General features: G+C 39.1%; 1 long non-coding RNA gene across 1 annotated transcript in view; it reads right to left on the bottom strand.

Annotated features, from left to right (window-relative positions):
- LOC145722461 (uncharacterized) overlaps positions 1–8,240 on the bottom strand; it is a 69,453-nt gene extending 61,213 nt beyond the window's left edge. Inside the window, exon 1 of the long non-coding RNA XR_014146765.1 lies at positions 7,931–8,240. This is a non-coding gene — a long non-coding RNA (uncharacterized LOC145722461). The remainder of the gene's footprint in view (positions 1–7,930) is intronic.
- Between the last annotated feature and the right edge of the window lie 4,897 nt (positions 8,241–13,137).

Genomic DNA, 13,137 nt, shown 5'->3' with positions numbered 1-13,137 from the left:
CTGTTGTGCCTGGGTGGCTCAGTCTGTTAAACATCATAGGACTCTTGATTTCCGCTCAGGTCATGACCTCAGGGTCTGGAAATGGAGCCCCATGCCAGGCTCTGTGCTCAGTGGGGAGTCTGCTTGAGATTTTATCTCCCTCTCCCTCTGCCCCTCCATTTCTTTCTCTCTCTCAAATAAATAAATCTTAGAAAAAAGAAGAAGAAGAAGAAATATCATCCTGCCCATATGATCCAACATAAGGATTAAACAATGGGCCCTCAATGGTATGTTAAATTCTTCTATCAGAACAAAGGTCATTTATGTGTGGGATAAGATCTTCTCATGAAAAAGATTTAAATTATCTCTATTATTGATGTCTTGCACATCATTTTCATTTCTCTTTTAACCTGTCTATGCTATCCTTTCTAGGATGGAGATCATTCTTCTTAGTAGAAAAGGCAAAAGAAAATAGGACTTGAAAAGTGGTTTTGTGCGTGTGTGTTTTACAAAAAAACAACTTGTTCTTTTTGTTTCAGACATAGCTTTAGATATCTTTTCAATATACATCACATTTTTTAACATTAATTCTAACTGAAAGGACCAAGTAAGGTACCTTTAAAGCTGTTGGGACAGGTTTGGAAGAGGAAGCTAGTGGGCTGATAATAATGTGAAGGGCATGTAACCATGAAATTCCATGCCATGCCTTTGGAAAGAATGGGGAAACTAATTATGTGAGGGACTGAGGGTGAAACTAACCTTATTGTGGTAATCATTTCACAATAAATATGTGTATCAAGTCATCACTTTGTATACCATAAACTTAACATATTTTACATGTCAATAATATCCCAGTAAAGCTGAAAAAATGCAGAAACACTAAAGACTTCATGGAGATTCAGCTTAAATAAGCTGTGTTTTTGGAAGATAACTGGAATATGATTTGGAAAAGTAAAAGGATTATAATTCAAGTACCATCTTAGTCATTTGGGCTGCTCTAACAAAATACCATGGACTGGGTGGCTTAGAAACAATAGCAATTTATTTCTCACAGTTCTGGAAGCTGGAAATCTAAGATAAGGTTCTGGCAGATTCAGTGTCTAGTGAGAACATACTTCCTCATTCAGAAATGGCATCTGCTCACTGTGCCGTCACATGGTGGAAGGGGTGAGGTAGTTCTCATAGGCTTCTAAGAATATGAATCCCATTTATGAGAGTTCTGCCCTCATGACCATAATCACCTCCCAAAAGCCCCACCTCCTAGTACACTGGGAATTATCTTTTGACATATGAATTCTGAGGGGGACACAAACATTTAGCTTATAGTAGGCACCTAGACCCCCAGTTACAAACTTATTAGTTGTGTAGGTAGGAGATATGCATGAAGGGCTGGACTATGCAGTGGCAGAGGAGAGTGAAAACAATCTGAGCCCTACAGGAGAAGTTGGGGAAATGGAAGTCAACATTAGAGTTTCTCCTCAACGAAACTCAAAGAATGGTAAGGCCTTGTACTCAGGTCATTCTCGAGTTTGGAAGGATTAGAAGGCAATATTTTTTTAACGATTTGAAATGGAGGTTTTGTTATGAAATCACTATAGAATATCAAAGGAAATATTATAAATTCACAGCTGGTGACCAGGAAAGAGATTTGGGTTGCATAAGTTTGAGGACAAGAATAGCTGGTTCTAGTTTCCTAGCTACTGGTTCCTAGAAACTGGTTTTTGGCACTATCTTCCAAGCACGAGTCAAAATTTCTCACAAAAATGGTGTTTATTTGCTTGAGATTTGGGGTATAGGCAGTGTGTGTGTGTGTGTGTGTGTGTGTGCATGTCTGTGTATGTCTGTGTGTCTAGGTTGGTGAGTGGGTATTCATGCGCATGCACACACATGCACATATGTATTTTTTCTTGGCTTGTGTAAGAAAATAATCAGAAATAAAAATTATAAAAATTATTGACTCAGAACTTTCCAACTTACTAGTTTAGTACCCTGGAACCCTCAGCACAGTAACAACTGAATTGTTCATAACAAGGAGAATGTATTTTCCTTCACAGTAAAAATTGCCACCTAACAATTTTTTTTCTATTGCTATCACTTGACATTTACTAGTATTCCAAAGGATTAGTGCACAGCAGAAAAAGCACATAGTTATTGTGTCTATATAAAATTAACTTTTTATATCCCCCAAATCACAAATTCCTACAGATCAAAGCTACAACTACTGAGTAAAAGGTAACATTTGGACATGATCATAAAACTAAACTCTTTTAAGTTCTTATGAAATTTGAAGTTAATGAAAGTCACATGAAATAATCCCCTGCATATAGAAATCTACTTATTTACATTTTAATGAAAAGGGAGCAATACTTAGAAAAAATAAACTTTCCAAAGCATATGAAAATAAATTCACTTCGGAACACGGGTCTAGAGTTCTGAAAATTCTTGTGGTCTTTGAAAACACACATCCTCAGAAATTCTTCTGAGACCCAGAATTCGTAGACATACTTCACTCTTCCTATCCCTACCTCTTATTTCTCTTTTTTTTAATCCTAATTTACAACATTTGTCAAGCCCAGATAGGATGAAAGCAATGTAAACAGGCAGCTCTGCGCAGATTTTGTTGTAAAAATAGAAACTAAAGGCTTGGAGCTCTATCTGAGTCTCGTTTGCTTGGCAGTGATGTAGATGTTCAGACAGGACAAACTTTCACTGGAAGGTATGGCTATAAATAAAAATGTTCCAAAGAGAAAGTAACAAAATGGCATCTCTTTCCATGTGAGCCCACAGTGGAGTTGGATCCTTTCCTCCTCTCTGTTAATCAGACTCAAGTTGGGTTTCCTAATCGCTACATGAAAGACCTTTAATAAGTCCTGGTTATAACCTGGAGCAAAACCCCTCACTATTCATATGAACTGACCCATTTTATAAGTAGTCAGGAATTTCAGGAATTTAATTTATAAGTAGAGGAATTTAAAGGCCATTTGGCTAGTAGTTGGTGCAATGAAGGACTTGGGGATCAAATAAGGACCTTCTATTGACCCGGGACCCATTGCTGTCAACTCTAGCTCACACAAGGTGAGATCCTCCCTGCTCCATGTTCTAGCACCTTTGCCGTCTCCCCTGTGGCAATAATCATTTCAACTCCTTTTTACTGGAATAAAAAATCGTTCAGATAATGATCTGTCAAGCGATGTTTACGGGCATCCTTGGTTAAAAGAAGTTATAAATCATAAAGAATGAATAACGTTATCACTCTTTCTGGGGAAGAAGACCATTCTTTTCAATGGGAAATGTGTGTGATCCATATATTTTAAGAACTAGAAAGCTGAACAATGATGAATGATGACAGAAGAAAGGAGAAGTGATATCGAAGGTTGATGGCAGATTAAGGCAGCAGAGTCAGGATGTAACCAAAAACTCACATTGTCTAGAGAAACAACAGCACACACTGAACTAGCCCATCATAGATGAGGAAGTTGCCTGAGAAAGGCAGACCTTGCTTTGGCTTTCAGCCTGGGAGCTCTGAAAGTGATCTGAAACCAGCCTCCTCCTCAAACTTTCAGAAGACACACTCCCCTCCACCCCTTTAATGAGCATTAAGATCTCATATCCTTTTTTAAATATGGAATTGTGTGCAAATATAGGTATTTCTTCATTTTAGAAATATAAATAATACATTAAATGTAAAGTTTCGGGCACCTGGGTGGCTCAGTCATTAAGCGTCTGCCTTCGGCTCAGGTCATGATCCCAGGGTACTGGGATCGAGCCCTACATGGGGCTCCCTGCTCAGTGGGGAGTCGGCTTCTGCCTCTCACACTCCACCTGCTTGTGTTCCCTCTCTCGCTATGTCTCTCTCTGTCAAATAAATAAATAAAATTTTCAATAAATAAATAAATGTAAAGTTTCAAAGTATGCATACTACACTCATATCGTGTGCTTTGCCCTTCTGTAAAGGTCTTCTAAAATCAAGTGATTAGTGGGTGTGGCCTTCCAGATGCTTACAGGTACAAATTTAATTAGCTGCTCTGGCACTTCCTGTTACCAGGCTAGGTAGATTGGATGGAAATTGTCAACTCTAGATTCCGACTGAGGAGCCAACCCCCTACACACTGGTTTCCCTGCCACACAGCTGCCAGACTTCCCATCTCACCAAAAAACAAATCTGATGTCATCCCATACCCACTTTCATGGTTTTTCTTTTTCTTTAATTGAAGTATAGTTGGATGTAATATAAAATTAGTTTCAAGTGTACGACATAGTGATTTGACAATTCCATGCATTACAGTATCCTCACCCATAGTAAGTTATCACCTGTCCCTGGAAAGTTGTTACAATATTATTGACTATATTCCTTATCTTGTACTTTTTATCCCATGACTTATTTATTTTATAACTTATTTATCTTATAACTTTGTACATCTTAGTCTTCTTCACCTCTTTTGGCTATCCTCCCACCCCAGCCCCTTCCCCTCTGGCAACCACTAGTTTGTTCTTTACATTTATGAGTCTGGTTCTCTTCTTGTTGTTTGTTTGCTTTGTTTTGCTTTGCTTTTTAGATTGCACAGATAAGTGAAATCATATGATACTTGTTTCTTTCTGTCTTATTTATTTCACTTAGTATAATACCCCTAGGCTTAACCATGTTGTCACAAATGGCAAGATTTCATTCCTTGTATGGCTGAGTAATATTCCATTGTCACATCTTTTGTTTTCTGGGGTTTTTTGCCTTTTTGGGTTTTTTTGGGGTTTTTTGCCTTTTTGTTTTCTATCTTCCCCTTTTTATTGAAGCAGAGTTGACACACAATGTTACATGAGTTTCAGGTGTACAACATAGTGATTCGACAAGTCTATACCTGATGCTGTGCCCCCCACAGGTATAGATACCATCTGTAACCACACAACACTCATACAATTCCATTACCTATATTCCCTGTGCTGTACCTTTTATCCCCATGACTTACTCATGCCATACCTGGAAGCCAGTATCTCCCACTCCCTTCCTGCCACTTTGCCCATCTCTCCCACCCTCTTCCCCTCTGGCAACCATCAGTTAGTTCTCTTATGCCACATCTTCTTTATCTATTCATCTATTAATGGACACTTAGGCTGCTTTCATACATACCCACTTTTAATGCTCCATCTCCTTCCTGTTGCCTTAAGGATGAATTCCAAACTCGACATACCAGATACAGTCCTTCACAGCTGACCTCAACCTGCCATTCAACCTCATCTCCCATAATTCACATCTTTCTCACAAAATCTAACTTCCAACTAAAATGATCCTTTCCATTCAGAACTTCACCTGGACCTTCATCTGCACTATCATCCCTACTACGAATAAAATAGACTTCTTCGCTCCTGGCGGCAAGACACATGCTCCTTTGTCATGTCCCTGCTCAAAGTTCATATCTTTTGTTGTGACCTCCACGACTCTAAGCAAAAACAGTTACTCTGTCCTCTACTCCCACAATATCTATGTATAGCATAGTTACAAAATTGAAACGGGCCTTCACATATCGTAGCATTCAGAATTTAGGATCTTCCCATTTATTGTGCTACAAACAAAAGGAACACCAGGATAAGAAAGACACAATTCCTCTCATTAAGATGCTAAAAAATTTGCACATAAATAGCTATTAATTGCAGGCAGAATAAGGATCCCCCAAAGTGTAATCAATGCATTATTGTAGTTCAAAGATGAATATAATTATATCTCGCTGTGGGGATCAGAAAACACTTACAGGAAGACCTTGAGTCTGAAGTGAGCCAGGAGGCTTAGGTAAGACTGATCAAGGAGAATTGAATTAAGAGAGTGGAGGAAATGAATCTGGGGAAAGTGAAGGCCCTCTCTTTGGCCTGGAGCACAGACAGGTTAGGGAAATAAGGCAGCAAACTTTCTATGAGGTATTTCTCTCAAACGTGGTCTTGCAGGACTGCCTGAGAAATTTATGTCTTGTTTCCATAGCAACCAGAAACCTTTAAAGGCTTTGGAGCAAGGAAATCTCAGGATCAGAGCCTCCTTAAATACAGGAAAAAGTCCCCATGAAATTTTCAGGTACTGAGAAATTGTACCAACCTTAAAAAGCAGAAGAAATAATATGAGCATTGATTTATGGTGCTTGATTCAAATGAGCTTGTAGCTAACAAGAATAACTGTCCCCAAATGATTCCACAAGCTTCAGCAGAGACAGTATTAAGTAGAAAATTAAAATTTTATAAATTGTACTAGTTGGCCATTAAAAATAGATAAAATAGCATATGTGCATGTTTGAATTAAGATAAACAGAGAAAGAGGTTGTTGCTATATTATGTCAATACAAACTGTATATTGAGTCGGCAGAATTAAAAAGTTGGTTAAGGGGTGCCTGGGTGGCTCAGTTGGTTAAGCGACTGCCTTCGGCTCAGGTCATGATCCTGGAGTCCCTGGATCGAGTTCCGCATCGGGCTCTCTGCTCGGCAGGGAGCCTGCTTCTGCCTCTGACCCTCCCCCCTCTCATGTGCTCTCTCTCTCTCATTCTCTCTGTCTCAAATAAATAAATAAAATCTTTAAAAAAAAAAAAAGTTGGTTAAGTAAAATAAATTAATCAAACCAATTAACACCAAGTAAGTGAAGCAACTGGTACTCTCTAACACTTTTTTGTTATTAAATTTTTTTTGTTTTATTTTCAACTGGAAAGCAAGGTTAAGGAGTCTTTTCAAGCTCATGGTGTTAGAAATATAGCCAAATCCAAAACAAATTTACCTTCAAATTTCTGCTTTAACTATTACAACCCTTAAATTAAACATTTATATTCGAAATAATGGTTCCAAATAATATTTTAGTATATTTTTATTATGCAGAAGTTAATATGGTAGTTTATTATAATGTATTTTAAAAATAATTCTCTTCTCAAAAGGGCAAAGTAATGCTTTTGAACTTAATGGAAAAACAAATCTTCAGATAGAAAACAAAGATCAAGCAGATGGACTTTATCAAAAAAGAAATAGAGGCCTGAAAGAATTATGAAGATTTCTCGGTAACCAGGAAATACTTTAATTTTGAAAGTCTTAAACTGATTATGTGACTGATACCCAGGGACATACATTTAGTCACATTGGAAAATAATTTTTTTCATTCAATTAATTGCACTTCAAGCCTTGACCAACCTATTTTCGACAGTAACCACAGCTGCTTACGTTCATGAACAATCTAGAAATAAACCTACTGCTATGTCAGTTCTTTGAGTTTACAAATATTAGTTTCTGCTATCTACAAGGGAAAAATCATTTTTTTTAAATCATTGGTGCTAAAGAAAACAAAGCTAAATGCTACTCATTTTCCCCCTGAATTCCAGGAACATATGTTAATCCCAAGGCAGGATTAAACTAGCAAACTTAAAAGTTAGCAAAAAAATTTATAGCACTTCACCCCCACTGAATTTTCTCTGGTTCAGAAGGAAAAAGTAACCATTAAGGGAGTAACATGCATCTCCTACACGCATGACTTAGCGGCCATTGCATGCACGAATGCCATTAACTCAGGCAAGAGTTTGCAGAAAGTTATCTAAGGAGATATATATATATATGCATTCACACATAGACATATAAAAACCATATAAATAGGCACAAAACCGCATACCCAGAAATTTAAAGAAGTCACGCACAACTGAAATGGCCAAAAATATATAATTTAATAGTGTTTCTGTAAAGAGGTTTTTTTTAGAACATTAGTTGGATCTATCATGCCAGGATCCTCATCAAAACAATCCCCAAATGGACTGTTTAACATGAAATCTTGGAGACACAGCAAGATAACTGAGAACTGAATGAAAAGTATTGAGCGTATTATGTACACGACATTTAAGATAGGCTGCTATTTTTTATTATAAATAATACGAATATTATTACAATGAACATTGCCGTGTGGTTCTGATGTTAATGACCTGTTGCCCAACAATGTCAGGGTCCTCACCTGGGATAAGAGAGTATCATCTCAGTGAGATCGTCTCCTTTCCATAGAGCCTGCCCGTTCTCTGCATCTTGCTTATTTCTACATCCTTCGCTCCTTCACACCAAATTGATCACTTCCTTGTATTAAACCAATATACTCACTGCAGGCTCTTACTATCTGTCGGAATTGTTCCGAGTCCAATTTTTAAAGTATATGTCTTCTGCCTCAATCACCAATAGCTCTTGCTTTCTATTTCTGCTTCTCTTGACATTGCCTTTCTTTGTGTCTAATTGCAACAGTTACAAAATCTGTAAAACACTGCAGCACAGGAGGTATGACACTCCTGAGAAACTTCCTTGGAAGGCAAATGTGTTTTGCTAATGCCTTCTGCTATGATGTCAAAGAAGGAATTCTGCATTTGTTCATGACTTCCAAATCCTAAAAAAAGATATCTCTGGGGGGGTCACCTAAAAGATCTTTCCCAATGGTCAGAAAACTTTTCGTCGCTCGCTGTGTCCTATCTCAAGTCACAGAAGTGGCTGAAGTTAAAACCTATTCCTTAGGATGTTGTTTCAAAATTCCAAATCTACTGTGTAGAGATAAAAGATTAAAATGTTTTCTTCAGGAAACATTTGAAAGCGTAAGGACTATATTTGTTAGAAAACATCATCATCTGGGGCGCCTGGGTGGCTCAGTCGGTTAAGCGACTGCCTTCGGCTCAGGTCATGATCCTGGAGTCCGGGGATCGAGTCCCGCATCGGGCTCCCTGCTCAGCGGGGAGTCTGCTTCTCCCTCTGACCCTCCTCCCTCTCGTGCTCTCTGTCTCTCATTCTCTCTCGCAAATAAATAAATAAAATCTTTAAAAAAAGAAAACATCATCATCTGTTCTAGGCAGATCACCAACACACATTTGTTGAACAACTAATACACATTGAGCAACGATAATGTGTAAGTCACTGGGAGGTTCTACAAAGAAATACAAGCTAAGATCTGTGCCCTTATGAAGTTGTTGATCTGTTTATGAAGATAAGAAACAAATTCACAAGAAGATAAACAACATGAATTCTAAATGAGGGGTGTCGAGCTTTATATGTACTTGGCACTTGACAAAGTAGTCTCATATCCATTATCATATTTAATTCACACATGTTAACTTCATAAAATAGGCAGCTCCATATTAAAAAAGAAAAAAAAGTAAGGTTCAGAGAAGTGAGGTTTGTTGCTCAAAGACATATTTAGTAAGCAGCAAAGTTAGAATTGTTTTCAAGTTCTTTCTTTGCTAAATACAGAGATCTTTCCACTATATTACTCTACCAGTTCAGGTCCAGTGAGGAAAATAGAGATAATGCCAAGAAGTTCCATAGAAGGAATTTGCCTTGCAGTTACTGATTCCAAGAGCTTCAAGGCCAACTGGAAAAGGTGAGGCATGCCTAAGATTAGCAACAGCCAGCATCTCGCTAGGTCTGGAGGGACATAGAGTTGGTGTAATGATGTTGCCACCGCCCATTGGCCTAGCCCAGGGCTGCCTGGAGACAACTAGCCCCAGTGAGAGATGCCCAGGTGGGCTGAGACCATGCGGGATGGGCTTCCTAGAGGAAGCTAGAACCCCACAGAAGTCACCCCCCAAGGCATGTGGGAGAGAATGAGAGGGAATAAAGAGAAAAGAAGATAGTAGAACCAAAGAATGAGAACTTAGTAAGTTTACTTCCAAACAGTGAACCTGATAAAACGCAGAGGTAACATTCTGGAGAAATCAGATCAGGAATTCTTAGGACACCTTAGTGGCTAAGCCGTTCATACTCAAGCTGGGCTTCATCCACCTTCTGCCAAAGCCTACAGGATTCAAGATACGTCATGAGTTCTCTTGTCATTTATATTTTCTTAGGTGATCTCTTCACGTCTCCTGGGTTTAAATTTTATCTCTCTTAAGATAATCCTAAATTTCATAATCCAGCCTGATTTCTCCTCTGGGCACCAGGATCTGGAGGGAATGACAGTTATTTTGAAATACACTGAGGAGAAGGGAGAGTATTCTAGGAATGTGGTGGCGAATCTTAAGTCAAAGAGGAGAATAAAAACTGGGGCAACAAAAATAATTATAGATTTTGTACAGTACAAAGTATCATGTATATACTTCTAAATTGTGATAAATGTTATGAGAAAAATTAAAAGGGGAGAGAGTAGCAAAGGGAAACCTACATTTTAGGTTGGTCAGAGGGGCAAGGAAGGTCTTTCTGAAATTAAACTGAACCTGAGAGATGAGAAGGGGAAAATTTCCAAAAGAGAGATGTTTGGACAAAGACTAGAAGAGAGAGTCAGGTGAAAAATGCAGAAATGCAGCATGCATCAAGGGCCTAAGGTGAGAAGCCTCACGGTAGGCTTAAGGGACCGAGAAATTTCCTATGTTCGAGGAAAGCTGTGGCCCTTGGAGAGGTAACAGTTGGCGGGGGTGAAATGATAAGGGTCTTCCAGGTTCACCACCATCTTGAAGCCCACTTATATAGCTCAGCTCCAATGGCCCTTCACCATCTCTCTCAATCTTTCCTCCCTGGGTTGATCTTCTATCATTACAGCCCACACACCATATGCTATAGCTTTCTATCTTTTCTCTCTCTTTGCTGGAACATTTTCTTCTTCAACCCCTGTCCCTTCTCTATCTTGCAGTCTTTCACTCATCGTTCATGCACCAAACCAAATGGCAAGCAGAGGCAGCTGCTCCATTCTCTGGTGCCTAGAGTATAATATCTTGTTCATACCTCTATTGTAAGGCTTGCTGCAATGCATATGTAATTTATCTTTTATATGTTACTAGAATATGATACCCTTAAGTTCCTTAACCATACATTATTCATCTTTGTAGCCTTAGTGCTTAGTCTTGGCAAATATCAATAAACGTTCCTTGAAGAATGGAAATATTTGTAGGCGAGAGATAAATATTAATGAGCTAAAATACTGTATGTTTAGACAGATGTGAATTATATGGATTACATCGAAAAGAAGAATAATAATCAATTCCGTGGTTTAAAATCTCTGCATACGGGCTGAGATGATTTGCATTCCTCTGAGCTGAGAGAATCTTGTGCTTTTTGTTGGCCACCATGTTAAGGAAGTTAATGATTCTTTTAAGCCAGTCTGAATCTTTGAAATATTAATATAAATGTCTTCTATTGCCTGCATTTGATTCCTGCTTTCTATTCCCCATCTTCCTAGTCCTTCATGTACCTTCATTATTTGGTTGATAATCAGCGAATGGGGAAAGCTGATATGGTAGAGTAGACAAAGCAGAGGCTATAGAGACAAAAGGCAAGTTTAACTCCTTCCTCCACCCTTGGCAAACTTGATGAAAAAACGAAGGCTTTCATCACCATCCAGTTCCACTAAATACCAGCATTAGAGGACTTCTTTCATTGTCTACTCTATCCTTTTAAAAGTGACAGGTAGAGCTGCAAAGTGACCTGGCCACTGGAAAGGGAAGAATCCATAAATGTCATTTTGGATGGAATTCAGAAACATAGGAAAACACAAGCCAACAGCGAGTCTATTGAACGGGTCATGTCAGGCAGCCATGAAAGAGAAGCCATGTGGATCCTTAACACGGCTAACGCACAGGTGTGAAAATAAGTAAAGGGAAATCTCATAGAGAATGGAACCAGGAAGCCCTGAAGGGGGAGCTCTCGCACAAGTACTACTAGGTGCAGCCTGCAGAACCAGTAGGAAGAAGGATAACTCTTATCTTGACGAAGGAGGACTCGGTTCACATAAGAATTTTATCTCCTGCTTTTAAGTAAGGAGGGAAGATCTCTTTCCTTCCCAACAACAACACACTAACCACCGCTTGCAGCCAATGAGAAACCACCACAACCTCAAACTCTTGTTCTTCTCCAATGAACTTTTGTTCAAAACAACCCTCCCCAATTTCCTCCTAAAACCTAACAAAAGCTGATCTTGCCTTTGTCCCTTTGGACTTGCCTGTGATTTGCCATAGTTTGCTTGTCCCAACTTGCAATTCCTCTGCTGTTTCCTAATGAACTCATTCTGCTGGTAAAATAACTGCCTATTTTCTTTTTAAGGTTGATACAGGCTTCCTTTGGCTAGCAACAGGGTGTCTAAAAATATTGGTCAGAGACCACGCCAGGATACCCCCCATAATGCTGACTGAACTCTCCTAATGGGCCACCAGGAATGGTCCACATACTCAAAGACCCACAGATCTTTGGCAAGGCCAAATGCCATCAATCTCTTTGCTACTCCCAAGAAGCCAGGACACTCTCACCTAGTATCATGGCAAGTCTAAGTCAAGATTTTTTCTATTTCCTTTCCCACTGGTTGTTATGACAAACTCTGTATCTTGCGACCTCCTAGGATCTTCCCTTTTGATTCTCAAGAGCATTTCTTCCCACAGTAACATCAAGTTCTTCTGGACACTGATTCTCTCCCTCATGATCCTGGCATAACAATCACAACTCAACTCCTGGCAAATTGGAAGCCTCCTTGGCCATAGGAAGGGTCACATACAAAGAAGTACAGAAAACAAAAGTACTATGATTAATAGATAACATTTCAAAAGATTATCCCCCTGTGTATGTAAGTCCTCGGTCTTATTTACCCATCCTCAAAATGGAGATAATATCTGCTTTATCTGCTTCATGAGATTGCTGTGACCGTCACAGAATATAATGCATGAAAATATGTAAATGGAGTCTCATCTTAGGCAGGGATTTGGTTCCCAGAGAGCAAAATAAAAACCCTGTATGTTTTTTTAAAAAATCACCCTTGGATGATTAGGGATAGCATACAGGTTTTGTGCCTCAAACCCTGTGCCATCACTCTCAGACACACTAAATGTTGAGAACCACCTGAGGTAGGTGGATACAGGGAAACAGAAGGAAAATCTATAAGCTGACTTTTAGGCATGCAATCCATTTGGTATTTAAGAAAACTATCAAGCTCCCAGACAATGACCAGAACAAGGGTGAAAATTTTACATGTTCTGTTTTGCCTACCACGGTTAGTCCGGTTGGGTTAATATTAAGCCACTATGGTATCAATAGGCGGGCGGGGGAGGGGGACTGTAAAGATTTAAAAAACAGAGTACTGCAACCCATTGTTTTCTATTGTGGCCCCAAATATCAGGGAGACACTTTTGCAAAGCCTTCCCACAGTATGCCAAAGGAGTCACTCACAGTGCAGTGTCATCCCTAGAGCGCAGTGACTAGGCTTAGACCAAA

This window comes from Leptonychotes weddellii, chromosome 7 (genome assembly GCF_054177405.1).
Source record: "Leptonychotes weddellii isolate Sample4059 chromosome 7, ASM5417740v2, whole genome shotgun sequence".
NCBI classification, from domain to species: domain Eukaryota; kingdom Metazoa; phylum Chordata; class Mammalia; order Carnivora; family Phocidae; genus Leptonychotes; species Leptonychotes weddellii.
Note: the sequence above shows the minus strand (reverse complement) of the source record. Positions and strands in the feature narration are given on the sequence as shown.